The sequence below is a fragment of the Gobio gobio genome (assembly GCF_949357685.1).
Source record: "Gobio gobio genome assembly, chromosome: 8".
Lineage (NCBI taxonomy): Eukaryota > Metazoa > Chordata > Actinopteri > Cypriniformes > Gobionidae > Gobio > Gobio gobio.
Window position 1 is genome coordinate 50,530,270 of NC_137114.1, and position 14,764 is coordinate 50,545,033.

Below are 14,764 nucleotides of genomic sequence, written 5' to 3' on the forward strand. Positions count from 1 at the left end.
TGGGTACATAAAATTTGAATAAGATTGTAAAGAATTAGAATGTACAATTCACTTAACTCCCCAAACACACTGGCTGCGTTCGAAACTGATTGGTTCAAAAAACTGATTCATAGGTTCCTGATGTCATCATGCAATGATGTCACTCACTATGCATTTCTTTTCGCCTTTTTTATGCATTTCTCAGTGTCATGTTATATCAAGGAAACATTCAAATAAATTAATCTGTGTCAATGCATATTAAAAAAATCAAATAAAGTTGAGTGAGTGCCTTTTGCTTATTGTTGCCTTTCATTCACTTAAGCTAATGGTGTTGTTTTCACAGTTAATTAATTTATCGACTGAAATTTGCGCAACTACAGCACACATTACAGGCATTGATCAACAAACACGGATATGTTCTTTATGTCTAAAGTACTATAGAACATCTATCAACTATCTTATCAACTTCTTGTTTATTGTCCTTATAAACTCGTTGATTTTGAAGGGGCAGGTCAGTTACCTGTGTCTCTTCTTTTATACACCTATCCTTCTCAATGTTTCTTTGTACTATTTCCATAACCTGAATAATCAAGGATAATGAATCTATGTATCTCTTTCTCTGCTTTCATATATTGAGTTTATTAAAGATGATTGTAATTCTGTGTGATTTCATACTTCTATATATTTAGTTTAAGGATGATTTTGTAGTTTTAAATCTAGTCTCTTCAGCTGCTTGGGTTGACCTCCAGCCAGGATGCATGGCTCTCTCTCGTGAAGGATAGCTGTGGCTGTATCGCTGTTTTGGTATTGGGTGTTCTTTTGATAATGGTCAGAATCGAGGCCATTCCGGCATATCTATACATTTGTGACAAATGTTTAGGCTTTTAGGTCTCTGTAGCCAATCAAGGCTTAGGCCATCTGTTATTGTTGATTTAATCAATGTCCTTGTAACCAGAATAACTGGTAGGCAAAATTCTCTGTAAGTTAGAGTCTGGCCTGCGATTTCACGAGAGACTCTGGCTTCTGCTGATGAAACTGCAAACTATTCTTCAGTAAATTTTTTCTTTAATTAATCTAACTCCTGACTCTTGGTCTTCATTTTTCACTACTGGTCCTGGGTCCTAAGATATTACCCCAACAATTTAAAACATAATTTGCAAGAACAAAACCATAGTAAAAAAAATGTTTAATAAAATGACAACATGACATCATGACTTTGTGTAAACATACACGCCACTTTCTAAAGCCAATGGCGTGTTATCTGTACGCATTTTGAGCTATCCGCATGTATGTCTACGCAGTGTGATTCCGCGTGTATGTGTACTCCGTGTGATTACGCGTGTTTGTCTATGCCGTGTGATTACGCGTGAATGTAAATGGATTTATAAACATACTAAATGATGCTTTTTTGAAAATGTAAAATTGCAGAATGTTTCTTGTGATGGGTAGGTTTAGGGGCAGGGGCAGTGTGTGTGTGTATGTGTGTGATGGGTAGGTTTAGGTGTAGGAGCAGTGTAGGGGGATGAAATGAAACAGCGTTGATAAACACGCTAAAAAGCGATTATGCGTCTTGATAGCACGCCAAAATGGCATAGCAAATTGGCGTGTCATACATACGCTATTTCATGAGATCAGTCTCAAAATGAAGACCTATTTAATAAAACCAATTCAAGTTAATGGTGTTTGTGGTTACAGTTTCATTCGCGGATCCTTGATGTTGGATAGTATATGACTGACCAATATTGAGTAGCCCACATCTTGGATAAGATACCAATAAGTTTTGCACATGCAGCACAGATTACAGACAGACATAAACGTGGATATGTTATGTCTAAAGTAGCCTATAGAGAAATAATAAACCAGCCATATAAACTTATACATTTTGCTTAACAATTCAAAATATAAACTGCATGCACAATAAACTACAGTTAAAAAAATATTTGAATCTCTCGACAGAAAGGTTTTTGCAGGTTTTAATAAAATGTATATAATTACAGTAGTCATAAAAAGCATATTTCCAGTACGTGCCTCAGACTTGAGTCGCTAACTCAATCATCCTCTGCAAACTTCGACAGCTGGTTGAACCAACTCATTCAGTTATTTTTTAGTCGGAGGTGCTACTTTGGCTTTTGCGTCTTGTGTCATCAAACTGGAACTAAAGTTCGATTCAGTCCGATTAGTGAACCGGCTCAAAAGAACGATTCGTTCAAGAACCGAACATCACTACTTTGTAGTCAGTAACAATATACTTTATTACTTGACTATAGTTTGTACAACATACTTTGAATTAAATAATGTCACACAATACAGTATTTTAAATATGCTGCCATTTAAATACATTTTAATGAATTACTATTGAAAAAGAAAATATATAAAATACAATAAAGTATACTTTTTTTCACCAGGGATGGCACACAATGATTTACTTGAACGTTTTGGATCTGAAGAAAACATTTGCTCACTGTGACACAGAACAACACTTTTTAATATGAGTCACTAGATACTTTGATTTGGTGAAGCTCTTCTCACACTGAGTGCAGTGGTACGGCTTCTCTCCAGTATGAACTCGCTCATGTTCTTTCAGATTTCCAGCCTGAGTGAAACTCTTGTCACAATATGAGCACTTGTAAGGTTTTTCTCCAGTGTGAATTCTTTCGTGCTGTTTCAGACCTATAGCTGTAGTAAAGCTCTTCCCACAGTCAAAGCACATATAATCCCTCACTTCATTATGTGTTTTCTGGTGCAGTTTAAAATTATCCTGCCTTGAAAAACTCTTTCCACAGAGAGAACACACATGAGGCTTCTCATCTGAATGAACTGTCAGGTGTTGTTTTAGATTTGATGATGAAATAAACTCTTTACCACACTGATCACACTTGAATGGTTTTTCTCCAGAGTGAATGCGCAGATGATACTTGAGATCAGATAAATATGCGAAACTCTTTCCACACTGAGTGCATGTATACGGTTTCTCTCCAGTGTGAACTCTCATGTGTTTGTTAAGGTCTCCTTTATTTGTGTAATTCTTTCCACACTGAGCGCATGTATACGGTTTCTCTCCAGTGTGAACTCTCATGTGTGTGTTAAGGTGTCCTTTTTGCGTGTAACTCTTTCCACACTGAGTGCAGGTGTGCAGCTTTTTGGCTTTTGTTCTTTGAGTTTTAAGGTTATGATGTTCCTCCTCCTCTTCATTCAGTTCTTGTCTTTGCCGTTTCACTTCCACCTGGTCTAAAATACACATCAAGTTAGAATCAGTTCAAGTGAACCCTGATTTAATAGCAGAAAGCAACAGAGATCAGGTATCTGGTCTTTCATGTGGCAAAAGTTTGCTTTGACATTCATTTCTTAATATAGTTAAAATATGTTTTACAACTGCTATACAAGGTTATGATAACTTAGATACATTTCTCATCCATATACTGTTAATTAATTCACATCCACCAAAGCAGTCAACATTGAAGAATCAAGAATGGACACCAACCTGTTTGTTCCTCAGTATGTTCATGTTTTATTCTGGATGGATCTGGATCACTCATGTCTTCAATCTCCTCTTTAATAAACTTAAACAGTCACACAGATTTCAGCTGCTACACCTGGAGTTTGTCCTTCTCTTGTAGGAAGATGTGGATATTCCCAGTATTTATTGGTGAATTGTTGTGGGAGGGGCTTCACTGCAGGTGTGAACTGTGATCACTGTGTTTTGATTCAATCTGCATTTAAAAAGTACAGGCCATAATGTTTAACTGAGCTGCTGAAAAGCCAAAAGTCTTTGTTTTCACCTCATTCATTATGGTGATGTCTGAGATCTGCTGTAAATTGGCACATTAAGCACATTTTATTGGTGTCGACAGACTGAAACAAACTACAGGATCATCACCTTGAGATTTCACCTTCAGTTCTTGTCTTTGCTCTTTCACTTCCATTGAGTCTGAAATAAAACATTGAGTATTTAAAACCAGTTCAAGGAGGATAAATGTTAAGATTCAAGTGAACCCTGATTTACCCTTACAAAAAATAACCATGGTTTTATTATAGTAAAAGTGTAGTAATCATGTTTGTTTGGCTAATTGATAACCATTAATATAACCACAGTTTTACCACAAATGCCATGGTTAAACTATGGTTAGAGTACCAAAGCATGGTTAATGTGTGGTTACCACGGTTTAACTATAATAACCATGTTTTTTTTTATTTGTAGTAAAACCATGGTTAATTTTCATAAGGGTAATAACAGAAAACAAGAGACCATGAGTCTATCAAATATCAGATTTATGAGCCAAAATTTAGCTCTGTCATTCTACAATCAAAATGTGAATAAAAACTGCTGTACAAGATATGATCTAAGTGCATGTCATATATCCCTAGACTATTTGGTTATTTTATCACAGCTCTTATGATTTTTATCTAACAACATATGAACTAAGTCAAACAAGCCAGTGATCATCATGCACAAAACAATTCATAAATATGTAAATTTACAAACTCACAAACTCACATTCAAATTCACATCCAACTGTCATTTGTGTTATCAACATATTTAACAAACCTTACACATCTATTAAATAAAAAAATAACTGAATCCCTTATATGACGTTAGTTGTGTTTGTTTACCTCTTATAGTTTGTCCGTTCTCTCATCTATCTTCACTTTTCAGGCTCGCGCTCTCCAGCTGCCGCAAACGCGCTCTCAGCTGTCGTGAACACCTGCCGCACGCATTGAGCAGCAAACGTTACTCGCTTGTTTCCTCCAGGGGGCGCTCGGTGACTCGAAATAACAGCAGCACCACATTAACCCGAGCTGCTGAAAACATCTTTGTCTCAGTCCAGTTTAGATCCAGTTTCATTTCATTTATCAAGCTGAGACAAACCTTTGAAATCTATGTTTTAAAATTAGGGATGGGCATTTTTGTCAATTTCTCATTTCGATCATCGATAGGTCTCAAAAACGAGTACTCGAGTAATTGGGGGCGGGGCATGTGCAGGGGGCGGGGCATGTCCGTCATTGAGATAATGAAAATAGTTATGAAAATGGTTGTTGACAAATACAAACGTGACATGAAAACGGGTATATGAAAACATGAACATATAAAACAAAAAATAACTGCTAGATTATGATGCATAAATGTCTTTGAAAAAGAAACATCTTTATAAAATGACCGCCTCAAATAACCAAGTCAGTAATATCGAGCATTGCCTTTGAGCTGAAACTGTGAAATAACACCACCCTGCAGAGCTTGCTAGCTGGTTAATAAACTCAACCAAACGCACCCTATATCAATATTAATATGAAGATTATTATGAACCTATTACGACATAAATCAACACAAAAGGACGTGAATGCGCACGTGAACTTCAGCGTGCTAGATTTTACAGGCGAAGGGTTTGAAACGGAACATTTTGAATGCGCTCTTCCCAACAACGCTGATACACGGACAACGAAAGCACACAGAAACAACATTTTATTAAAATCCTGTTCTCATTATAATGCTTTGACAGATTGACTCTGCACATCATGTTACTTAATTTTATTATTCATGATCGAAGCGTTTACAGACATCACTGCGCGTTTTCGAACTCATAGCGAAAAACCAACTTTAAATAAACTAGGTCTACTGTTAAAAAATACGAGAACAGTATAGCACTGCTGCATTACTAATATCAATGATTCTGAGAAAGAAATAGCCTAACTAAAAAGAATATGACTGTCTCTAAACCATCATGTCGAGCATGAAATATGCGTTTGAGCTGAAACTGAAGAGAATGAACAACAGCCGGTATAACGGCAGCGCTTTTCTAGCTTATTAAGCTCAACCAAACGCTTCTTATATTAGATTAATCAGATATAGACAACATAAAAGTAATCTTACAACGTGCATCTGCAGATAAGGACGCGGATGCTCACATGAACTTCACGCGCTAGTCTGAGTGTTCTCGCTAGTTTCTCTGTGGATCAGCTGATACACGGGGAACTAAGCACAGATCATTTACAGCTTTCTATTTCCATCGTGTTTTCATTATAATGCTATGTAGGCTATGACAGATTGGCGCTGCACATCTTGCACTAACCATTTAATGATCTCATGATTCCAGACATCACTGCAGTGCACGCCTTTATTTCGCCGCGGTCTGGAGGCGTGCTGTAAAACGCTAACCAATCAGACCTCCGCAAAACGATGCAATAACCAATAAAAAAGAGACAAATATATTTTTTTTCAGGGCGATCATCGTTCTCATGATCGATGATCGCTGTCACGTTCGAGTACTCGATTACTCGACCACTGTTGCCCATCCCTATTTAAAATCAGTTCCTGCCTCAGAATTATAATAGTTTTAGGACATTTATTATACAGAGCCTATGGATGGCACAAGTCCACAATATTCTTTCACAAACCTGAAGTGAACGTGAGAAATGTTTTAATTTATAAATGATTGACATCTATGAAAACATTCTTTAATGTGTGTCTCCAGTTATGAGTGTAGATTTATGGATTTATACACGGGACAGCAGCAGGAAGCAGTTTCGCTTTAAACTGAGCTGAGAAATCACTTATACAAGAAAATAGTTTAACACAGAAAACATACCTGATATAAAACACAAATGTAAGCAGCATCTTTGAGTGTGAATCGCCCTTTTGTTTTCAATAAAATAAATATCATGTGCTCTCAAAACATAACTATACATTAATAAATAATTAAATGGTATGCAAAAGATTTACAAATGTGTAAGTTATATTAAAAATATCATGAAATAAATCAAACATATCAGATGGTTTAACAGCTATTAGATGATTATTATTATAGATTATTTTTCACTTGCACATCATTTAAGTATTTTTGTAAAACATATTTTAGTATCATTATATCTCAATAAACAATATTTAATATTGTGTTGATCCCTGTTTTGCTGCCAAAATAGCCCTGACCCGTTGTTGAGCCAAATCTCAGGGATGGGTCACAAAAAACTACATTTCCCAGAATGCACCAGCAGCAGCAAACTGACTGCTTACCACTGGATCAGTAATTGTTACTGATTGAGAGCACCTGTTAAGACATGGAGTTCTCAGTCATTCAGACAAAAGAAACTTGAGAAAGAAGACTCTCCAAGTTCACTCAAAGGTTCAGTCCAAAGACGCCAATGGTTGGTGAAATGTTTATTTAATTTCATGGTGTTTGAAATTGCTTCATTTATTTAGTTAAATTAGTTTGTGCTAAAATATTTCATTTTGAGTTTGGAAAAAATTAAATGTATAGGATACAAAAGGATAGTACAAGTTTAAAATTGTAAAATTCTGTTAAATGTTAAAACTTTACTAAAACATTTGAAAATGTTTAACCTAATTTACTGAATCAACTGCCAAAACAAAAAGAAAATTAAAAGTGATTGAGTCAGAAATTTGAGTTGTCCTTGTGTCCTTTGGAAGTTGAACGAGAGGAGGACTTGACACCCGTCGAGGCATGGACTCCACTAGACTCCTGAAGGTGTGCTGTGGTATCAGAACCAGCATTAACTTCTTGGGCCCTATTTTAACGATCTGAAACGCAAGTGTCAAAGCGCGAACCGCAAGTAACTTTGTGGGCGGGTCTCGGCGCTGTTGCTATTTTCCCGGCGGGATAAATGGCTCTTGCGCCCGGCGCAAATCTAAAATGGGTTGGTCTGAAGTAGCTTCATTATTCATAGGTGTGGTTTGGGCGTAACGTGAATAAACCAATCCGAGCGTCATCCAACATTCCCTTTAAAAGCAGGTGCGCAAGTTCCATTATGGGTTGCTATTATTATGGCGTATTTACCAGGCGCACGCCAGGAGCGGTTCACAGCCGAGGAGACTGATGTTCAAGAGCAGTGAAAGACAGAGAAGTGAAGTTGTAATGTTGTACATTAGGCTATGGTAAAGGTGATTTCACAGTCTTTTTTTTTCAGTCTTTCAGTTTTTTCAGTTTTTCAGTCGATTTTTCCTGGTTCTTGACATTTTTCCTGGTTCTTGACGGACAAACCAATTTGTCAGATGTCCTTATATACATATATGTCTTGCCACTATTGGACAAACAGGTCTTATCCTTAATTATTACAATTAGCCTGAATCATTTGTAAGCTAGATTTATGCCTATTTGTTCACATCTTCGTGGCACACCACAATGATTTCCGTCATCTCATGTGTTAATATTTTTTTAGTGTAACAATTTATGATTTGCAAAAATAACTGTTGCATCTGTGTAGATTACATGAGCAAAGTGTATGCGCGTTGTGCACGCTATACATTATGGTCAAGCATGCGCCCTTAAAATAGCATAATGAACAACGCGCAACGCGCCACTGACTTTAGACTAGGTTTTTTCTGGTCAGTGGCGCAATTGTTTAATGGAATAGCAAAATAGCACCAGGGATTGTTTGCGCCGGAACACGCCTCCTTTTTTGCGCTGAACCGCCCAGGGAGCGCAAGTGCATTCACTAGTTTAGCGACGTGCTTCTGTGGAGGGAAAAGCGCGCTTTGCGCGGGTGCAAAATAGGAATGACACATGCGTCGGTGTACAAAGTCAATTGCGCTGGGTGCAAGATAGGGCCCCTTGAGCAATATGAGCTCCAGTAGCTCGTCTGTTTGATCGGACCACACGGACCAGCCTTCGCTCCCCACGTGCATCAATGAGCCTTGGCCGCCCATGAGCCCGTCTCCGGTTCACCAGATACCACTTTTGATAGATACTGACCACTGCAGACCGGGAACACCTCACAAGAGCTGCAGTTTTGGAGATGCTCTGACCCAGTCGTCTAGCCATCACAATTTGGCCCTTGTCAAACTCTATTCTATAGGGTCCTTTTGCAGTGTTACCCCATAAAAGGTTCCAGTCTCCACTGCTTTAGCTGCCTGTCTGTAGTATGGTCAAGGGTTGTGTTGTCTAGCTAGAAAAGTATCAACTTCTCTCTCCACCAGGTGCACAGCTCGAGATAAAGATATGTCCCTTGACTGCAAACTTTCAGATAAATCTTTAAGCTCCTCCAGAGCATCAAGCATGTGTAACCAGGTTGAAATTATATCTTTACTTTTACGGTTGAAATGTCACCAAATCCTGATGAACATTGTTTTCTATACGTTTAAGATGTTCTATTGCCAATATTTATGGCTGGATGTCGTATTCAGACCATAGTGTTAATACCTGTACTGTCACTTTAAAAGTGTCGCAGGCTTTGTGGCGTCATGCACGCGCTTCTTTCAGTTTGCGCCAGACTAGCTGAGAGGAGGTAATGTATTATTTTGCTCGTCAGTTTTAAACATTTATTTTGGTTTTTGTATGATGCAAACCTTGTTTTATGCATGTATACGCGTTAGTTTTGAGGTTGTGAACATGCAGTTAATGTCAATTGAACGTAAACCTTGTAAACAGACTTTTTGCAAGCTTTAAAGTAGACATGTTTCCACGTGCTAGTCTACAGGATTTTCTGTATGTTTATCTGCTAACAGGAGCTTGAGACCTGTGTGTTGTGTGGAGGAGACTGCATGTGACAGAGCCTTGTGTATTTTTTTGTTGATTTGTACAGGTATGTGTATAATGTTCATTATAATTCATCCGGTATAGTGTTTACATTGATTGTGTTAAGCATGTAAAGGAAATTCATGTTGTCAATTACATTGAGCATTTTATAATTTATTCAGTTCATTTTCACATTTTTATTTAAAAGTATTTTTGCTGATAATAGTAAGTGTCATCAGTATATGTATATGCAGTTTGCGCCAGACTAGCTGAGAGGAGGAGCTTGAGACTTGTGTGTTGTGTGGAGGAGACTGCATGTGACAGAGCCTTATGTATTTTTTTGTTGATTTGTACAGTCTGCACCAGGCTCGCTGAGAGGAAACACATTTGCTGTTTCGCCTTCATTAAAAGAGAAATCAGCAGTTGGTCGTGGTCTGCGTCTTTCCTTCATTCAACACAACAAGAACACAACGCAGAATATACGAGAGTTAGTGGACGTGCATCCAACCTAACAAACTGTTAAAGATACAGCACGCCCGTTACAATGGTGCCGTGACCTTTCAAGGATTGGTCTGGAGATCGACGTCAGCTCGTTCGCCGTGGGAAGCTGCATTCAATCGCCTTTTACCGTGGTCAGGTATTCCCTGGGATTGCAACCTGATATATATTTTTTTCTTTTCTTTTGTCTTCAATATAACAGCATTTAAGAGAGTGCTTTACTGATGTGCAATTGATTGCTGATTGATGTGATTATCTAGATTTTTTTTTGTGGTGCTCTTTCAGTTTAGTCATTTAGATTTTATTTTATTGGCTATATATATTTTTTTTTACTCTCATATTTCTTTTCTGTGTACGGAGTGACTGAAATATGGCAGAGGGTTACACATATTTTGCAGAGGGTGAAATTGACAATGCTGAGCGTGACTCTATCGAGGACCAGTTTGGTGTGGGGAGGGTTTTTTTCTTTCGACCCTTAGAGTCCAGAACACCAGGGCCTAGTGTCACAGCGTTACACACCCCACAGCTTACCTCTACACGTTATGTAGATCGTGCCATGCCAAGCCAAGTCGAGCAGAATCCAGACTTAGGCTCACTCATTACACAGTTAGCTGAGAAGATAGGTGAATCCAATACAGCTAAGCTACAATCTGACAGGTGCACACACAACACCAGTACTCCTGTACAGCCCTCAGAGATGACATTGCCTAACGTCAAGGTTGTCATGCAGTCAGACGTAAGAGAGCCTCCTATATTCAGGGGTGATAGCTCAGACAAATTCACAGTTCATGAATGGGAAAATCTTATGACTCTGTATTTAAAGAAACGAGCTATTCCAGTGATTGAGCATTCACAAGAAGTCCTGGCAAAGCTTATGGGCAAAGCAGGGGATGTGGTGAGGATAAAGCTGCGTAACGACACATCTATTAACCATACTGCAAATCCCCATGTGATTTTTGACATTCTGAAACAACACTTCAGCGAACTGAGTTACTCAAACATGCCTTTAGCAGATTTCTACAATACATTGCCCATGCCAGGTGAAGATGCTATGGAATACTGGATACGGCTAAACAAAACAGTTGATGTAGCGGATGAGTATCTGAAAAGGCAAGGCCGTGGCATTGATGACCCGGGCCATGAAGTCAGTATGATGTTCATCAAATACTGCCCAGACCAGTCTCTTGCAAGTGTTTTCAAGTTCAAGTCTGCTGAGAAATGGTCGGCATGTGAGATCCAAGAGAGGCTTGATGAGCACATGCAGGGACAGAAAACTCAAGCTGCAACTGTTAGGCCACTCAAGGTGAGCACAGTAGAGCACAAAGTCCTTTCCCAGCATGTGCCTATGGCTGATAATACACCAGCCTCAAACACCGCTGTACCGTCTGTGCCATCTCCGGTGTCTATGACTACTGCAAGTGTTGACAATGTCTGCATGAGGAGTTTGGTGAACTTGTTAGACCGACTGGTTACACAGCATACACAAATGCCAGTTAACCTCAGAGCTCAAGCCGCAGTCCCTCACTCTTTTCAAAAGGTGTGCAGGGTATGTAGGGCTTCTGATCATTCAACATTGTCTCACTGCAGGCGAGAGAACAGGTGTTTAAAGTGCTTATCACCTGGCCACTGGAAGAGGGACTGTCCTGATCAGACCAACCAGCAACGCTCTCAAGCTGCCAACAGCGCTGGTGGACAGGATCAACAGTTAAACTAGAAAACCCACACCCTGGGAGGGGCAGTGTGGGTAAGGTAAATGAATCCCTCTCTGATAAACACGACCCAGCTCGCTTGTATGAGGACTGCTGTGCCAAAGCACCTGAGGGGACCCGAATAGTCATTCAAGCCACACAGAAGATCGAACCCATCTGACAAAGCTGTCACACTGAAGAGAAATTGCAAATTGGCTGATGTGTTTCCATGCTTGGCAATCGAGGATCTAGATGCTTTTCAGGGTCTACAGGTGGCTTCAGAAAAAAAACAACCAGTTGCACACAACAAACAACCTGACATTGAGATACAGCAATCTCATACGGAGAAACAAGTACATGACATACTGCAACAGAAACTTGACACATTGCCCAGTGCCTATTCAGCTGGTCAGTTGGCTAAAAGCCTGTCAGAGTTGGGCTTAAGTGATGTTGACATAGACGCATGTCAGGTTAGTAAAGACTGTAAGTCTAGGCTCACACAGCTATTAATTGAATACCAAGACATCTTCTCCAAGCACTCATTGTACTGTGGTGAGGTCAAGGGATACACACACCGCATTCATCTCACTGACGATCGCCCTTTTCGCTTGCCTTACAGGAGAGTCCCTCCTGCCCACTATCAGAAGTTGAGGCAGGTTCTCACTGATATGGAGGAAAAAGGGATTATCAGGAAGTCCTCAAGTGAGTATGCTTCGCCACTGGTGATGGTGTGGAAGAAAGACGGTGGGTTGCGGATTTGCACTGATTTCAGGTGGCTGAATGCCCGGACCTTAAAGGACGCCCATCCCTTGCCGCACCAGTCTGACTGTCTGGCTGCTCTTGGTGGCAATTGCCTCTTTAGTACGATGGACCTCACTTCTGGCTTCTTCAACATTCCAATGCACGAAGACGACAAGAAGTACACAGCTTTCACAACCCCCCTTGGACTGCATGAATATAATCGCATGCCACAGGGACTGTGTAACAGTCCAGCATCCTTCATGAGGATGATGATTGGGATTTTTGGGGACATGAACTTCACAAAACTCCTGTGTTATCTTGACGATCTTCTCGTCTTTGCATCGTCAGAGGATGAGGCCCTGTCCAGGCTCCATACAGTGTTCCAGAGGTTGCGGGAGAATAACTTGAAACTGGCTCCGAAGAAGTGCTATCTGCTTCGAGAACAAGTCGGATTCCTTGGACATGTCATTAATGGCGAGGGTGTGGCCGTTGATCCTGGCAAAGTGGAGGTCATCACCAAGATGACAGTACAAGACCTCATGGAGGACGATGAGTGCACGCCTTCTGTCCGGAGAATCAAATCTTTCCTTGGCATGGTATTTTACTACCAGCATTTCATCCCAAACTGTTCCTCCATTGCGAAGCCCTTGTTCGCACTTACGGCTGGACAGAAGAGGCGGGGACGGTCAGCTAGAGATAAGAAGCCCCTAGGTGCCTATCGCAAGCTTACTCCTGCAGACTGGTCAGCGGAATGTGGAATCGCTTTTGACCGGTTGAAGACCATGCTGTTGGGATGTGTTGTGCTGGCTCATCCAGACTTTGACGAGCCATTTATTCTGTCAGTCGATGCTTCGTTGAACGGACTTGGAGCAGTGCTCTCTCAAGTACCACGAGGAGAGTCCAAGGCCAGACCGGTTGCTTTTGCAAGCAAGACAATTAGTGCGTCACAACGGAAGTATCCAGCTCATCGACTGGAGTTCATGGCTTTGAAGTGGAGTGTCTGTGAAAAGTTTAGCCACTGGCTAAAAGGCCGTAGCTTCACAGTTTGGACGGATAATAATCCGCTAACCTACCTTCTAACAAAGCCAAAGCTTGACGCATGTGAAATCCGCTGGGTCTCTAAGCTTGCGTCTTACTCATTTGATCTAAAACACCTCCCTGGGAAAAGAAATGTGGTGGCTGATGCCTTGAGTCGCGACCTCTTCGCAAAGCCCATTTGTCAGAGGCTGCTGAAGGAACCATATCCCACCCTGATTCAGGAAGCTAATGGGATAGAGGAGGATTCTGTGCAGGATGCTTTCAGGGTCAGCTGCCAGTCTCAAAGCTACAGATCTGGGGACCATCAAATGTTCAAGGTGGCGTATGATTCTGCCGAGATCAGAGCTCTTTGTCAGGCCCACTGTCACTGGATTGATGCAGCTGAATCCAGGGCACTCTATCTGACCCAACACGTCCAACAGCTGTCGAGTGGTCAGGATGTAACGCCCATGTTCTCCGCTCAGGAGCTGCAGCTGAGTCAAGAGCAAGACCCCAGCATTTCTAAGGTGTTACCTTTTGTTGCAGCCAGGAAGCGACCATCTAGGCGGGAAAGGCATGGTGCTGATTCAAAGGTCCTCAGATTGTTCAAGCAATGGGACAAGTTGGAAGTCCATGATGGGATGTTGTATCGAGTGACGAGAGATCCCGTGTCCAAACAGAGAAGATCTCAATATGTGTTGCCTCTGAGTCTAAAGGAAAAAACATTGTTGGGCATACACGATCTGGCAGGTCATCAAGGTCAGGACCGTACTCTCTCACTGGCAAGGCAGCGATTTTACTGGCCTGATATGGAGAGGGATGTTAGGGCACATGTCAGATGTTGTCAGAGGTGTGTGTTTGGGAAGTCGCCGGAACCTGCTGCTCGTGCACCCCTAGAAAGCATCAAGAGCTCTGCCCCGATGGAGCTAGTTTGCATGGATTTTTGGTCGGCGGAGGACAGTAAACAGCGATCTGTGGATGTCCTAGTGGTCACCGACCATTTTACCAAACTTGCCCATGCATTCCCTTGTGCCAATCAGACGGCAAAGCAAGTCGCCAAGAAGCTCTGGGACAATGTGTTCTGTGTTTACGGTTTCCCTGAGAGAATACATTCCGATCAGGGCACCAATTTCGAGAGCAACTTGATTGCAGAGCTTCTTCGTCTGGCCGGTGTGGCAAAATCCCATACGACAGCCTACCACCCCATGGGCAATGGGGGAACAGAGCGATTTAATCGCACTTTGGGTAACATGCTCCGTACCCTTCCCCTTAAGGAAAAACAACAATGGCCACAACAAATTCAGACCATCACGTTTGCCTATAACGCCACTGTTCATGAGACTACGGGTTACGCTCCCTTCTTCTTGATGTTTGGCC

The 14,764-nt window shown here is 40.9% G+C and overlaps 1 long non-coding RNA gene across 1 annotated transcript; it reads right to left on the bottom strand.

Moving 5' to 3' along the window:
* Positions 1 to 1,936: 1,936 nt before the first annotated feature.
* On the bottom strand, positions 1,937 to 4,653 carry LOC307130258. The gene is made up of 3 exons (XR_013817028.1): positions 4,591 to 4,653; positions 3,461 to 3,907; positions 1,937 to 3,207 (listed from the first exon to the last, which is right to left on the bottom strand). It is a non-coding gene; the product is annotated as an uncharacterized lncRNA (long non-coding RNA).
* Positions 4,654 to 14,764: the final 10,111 nt, after the last annotated feature.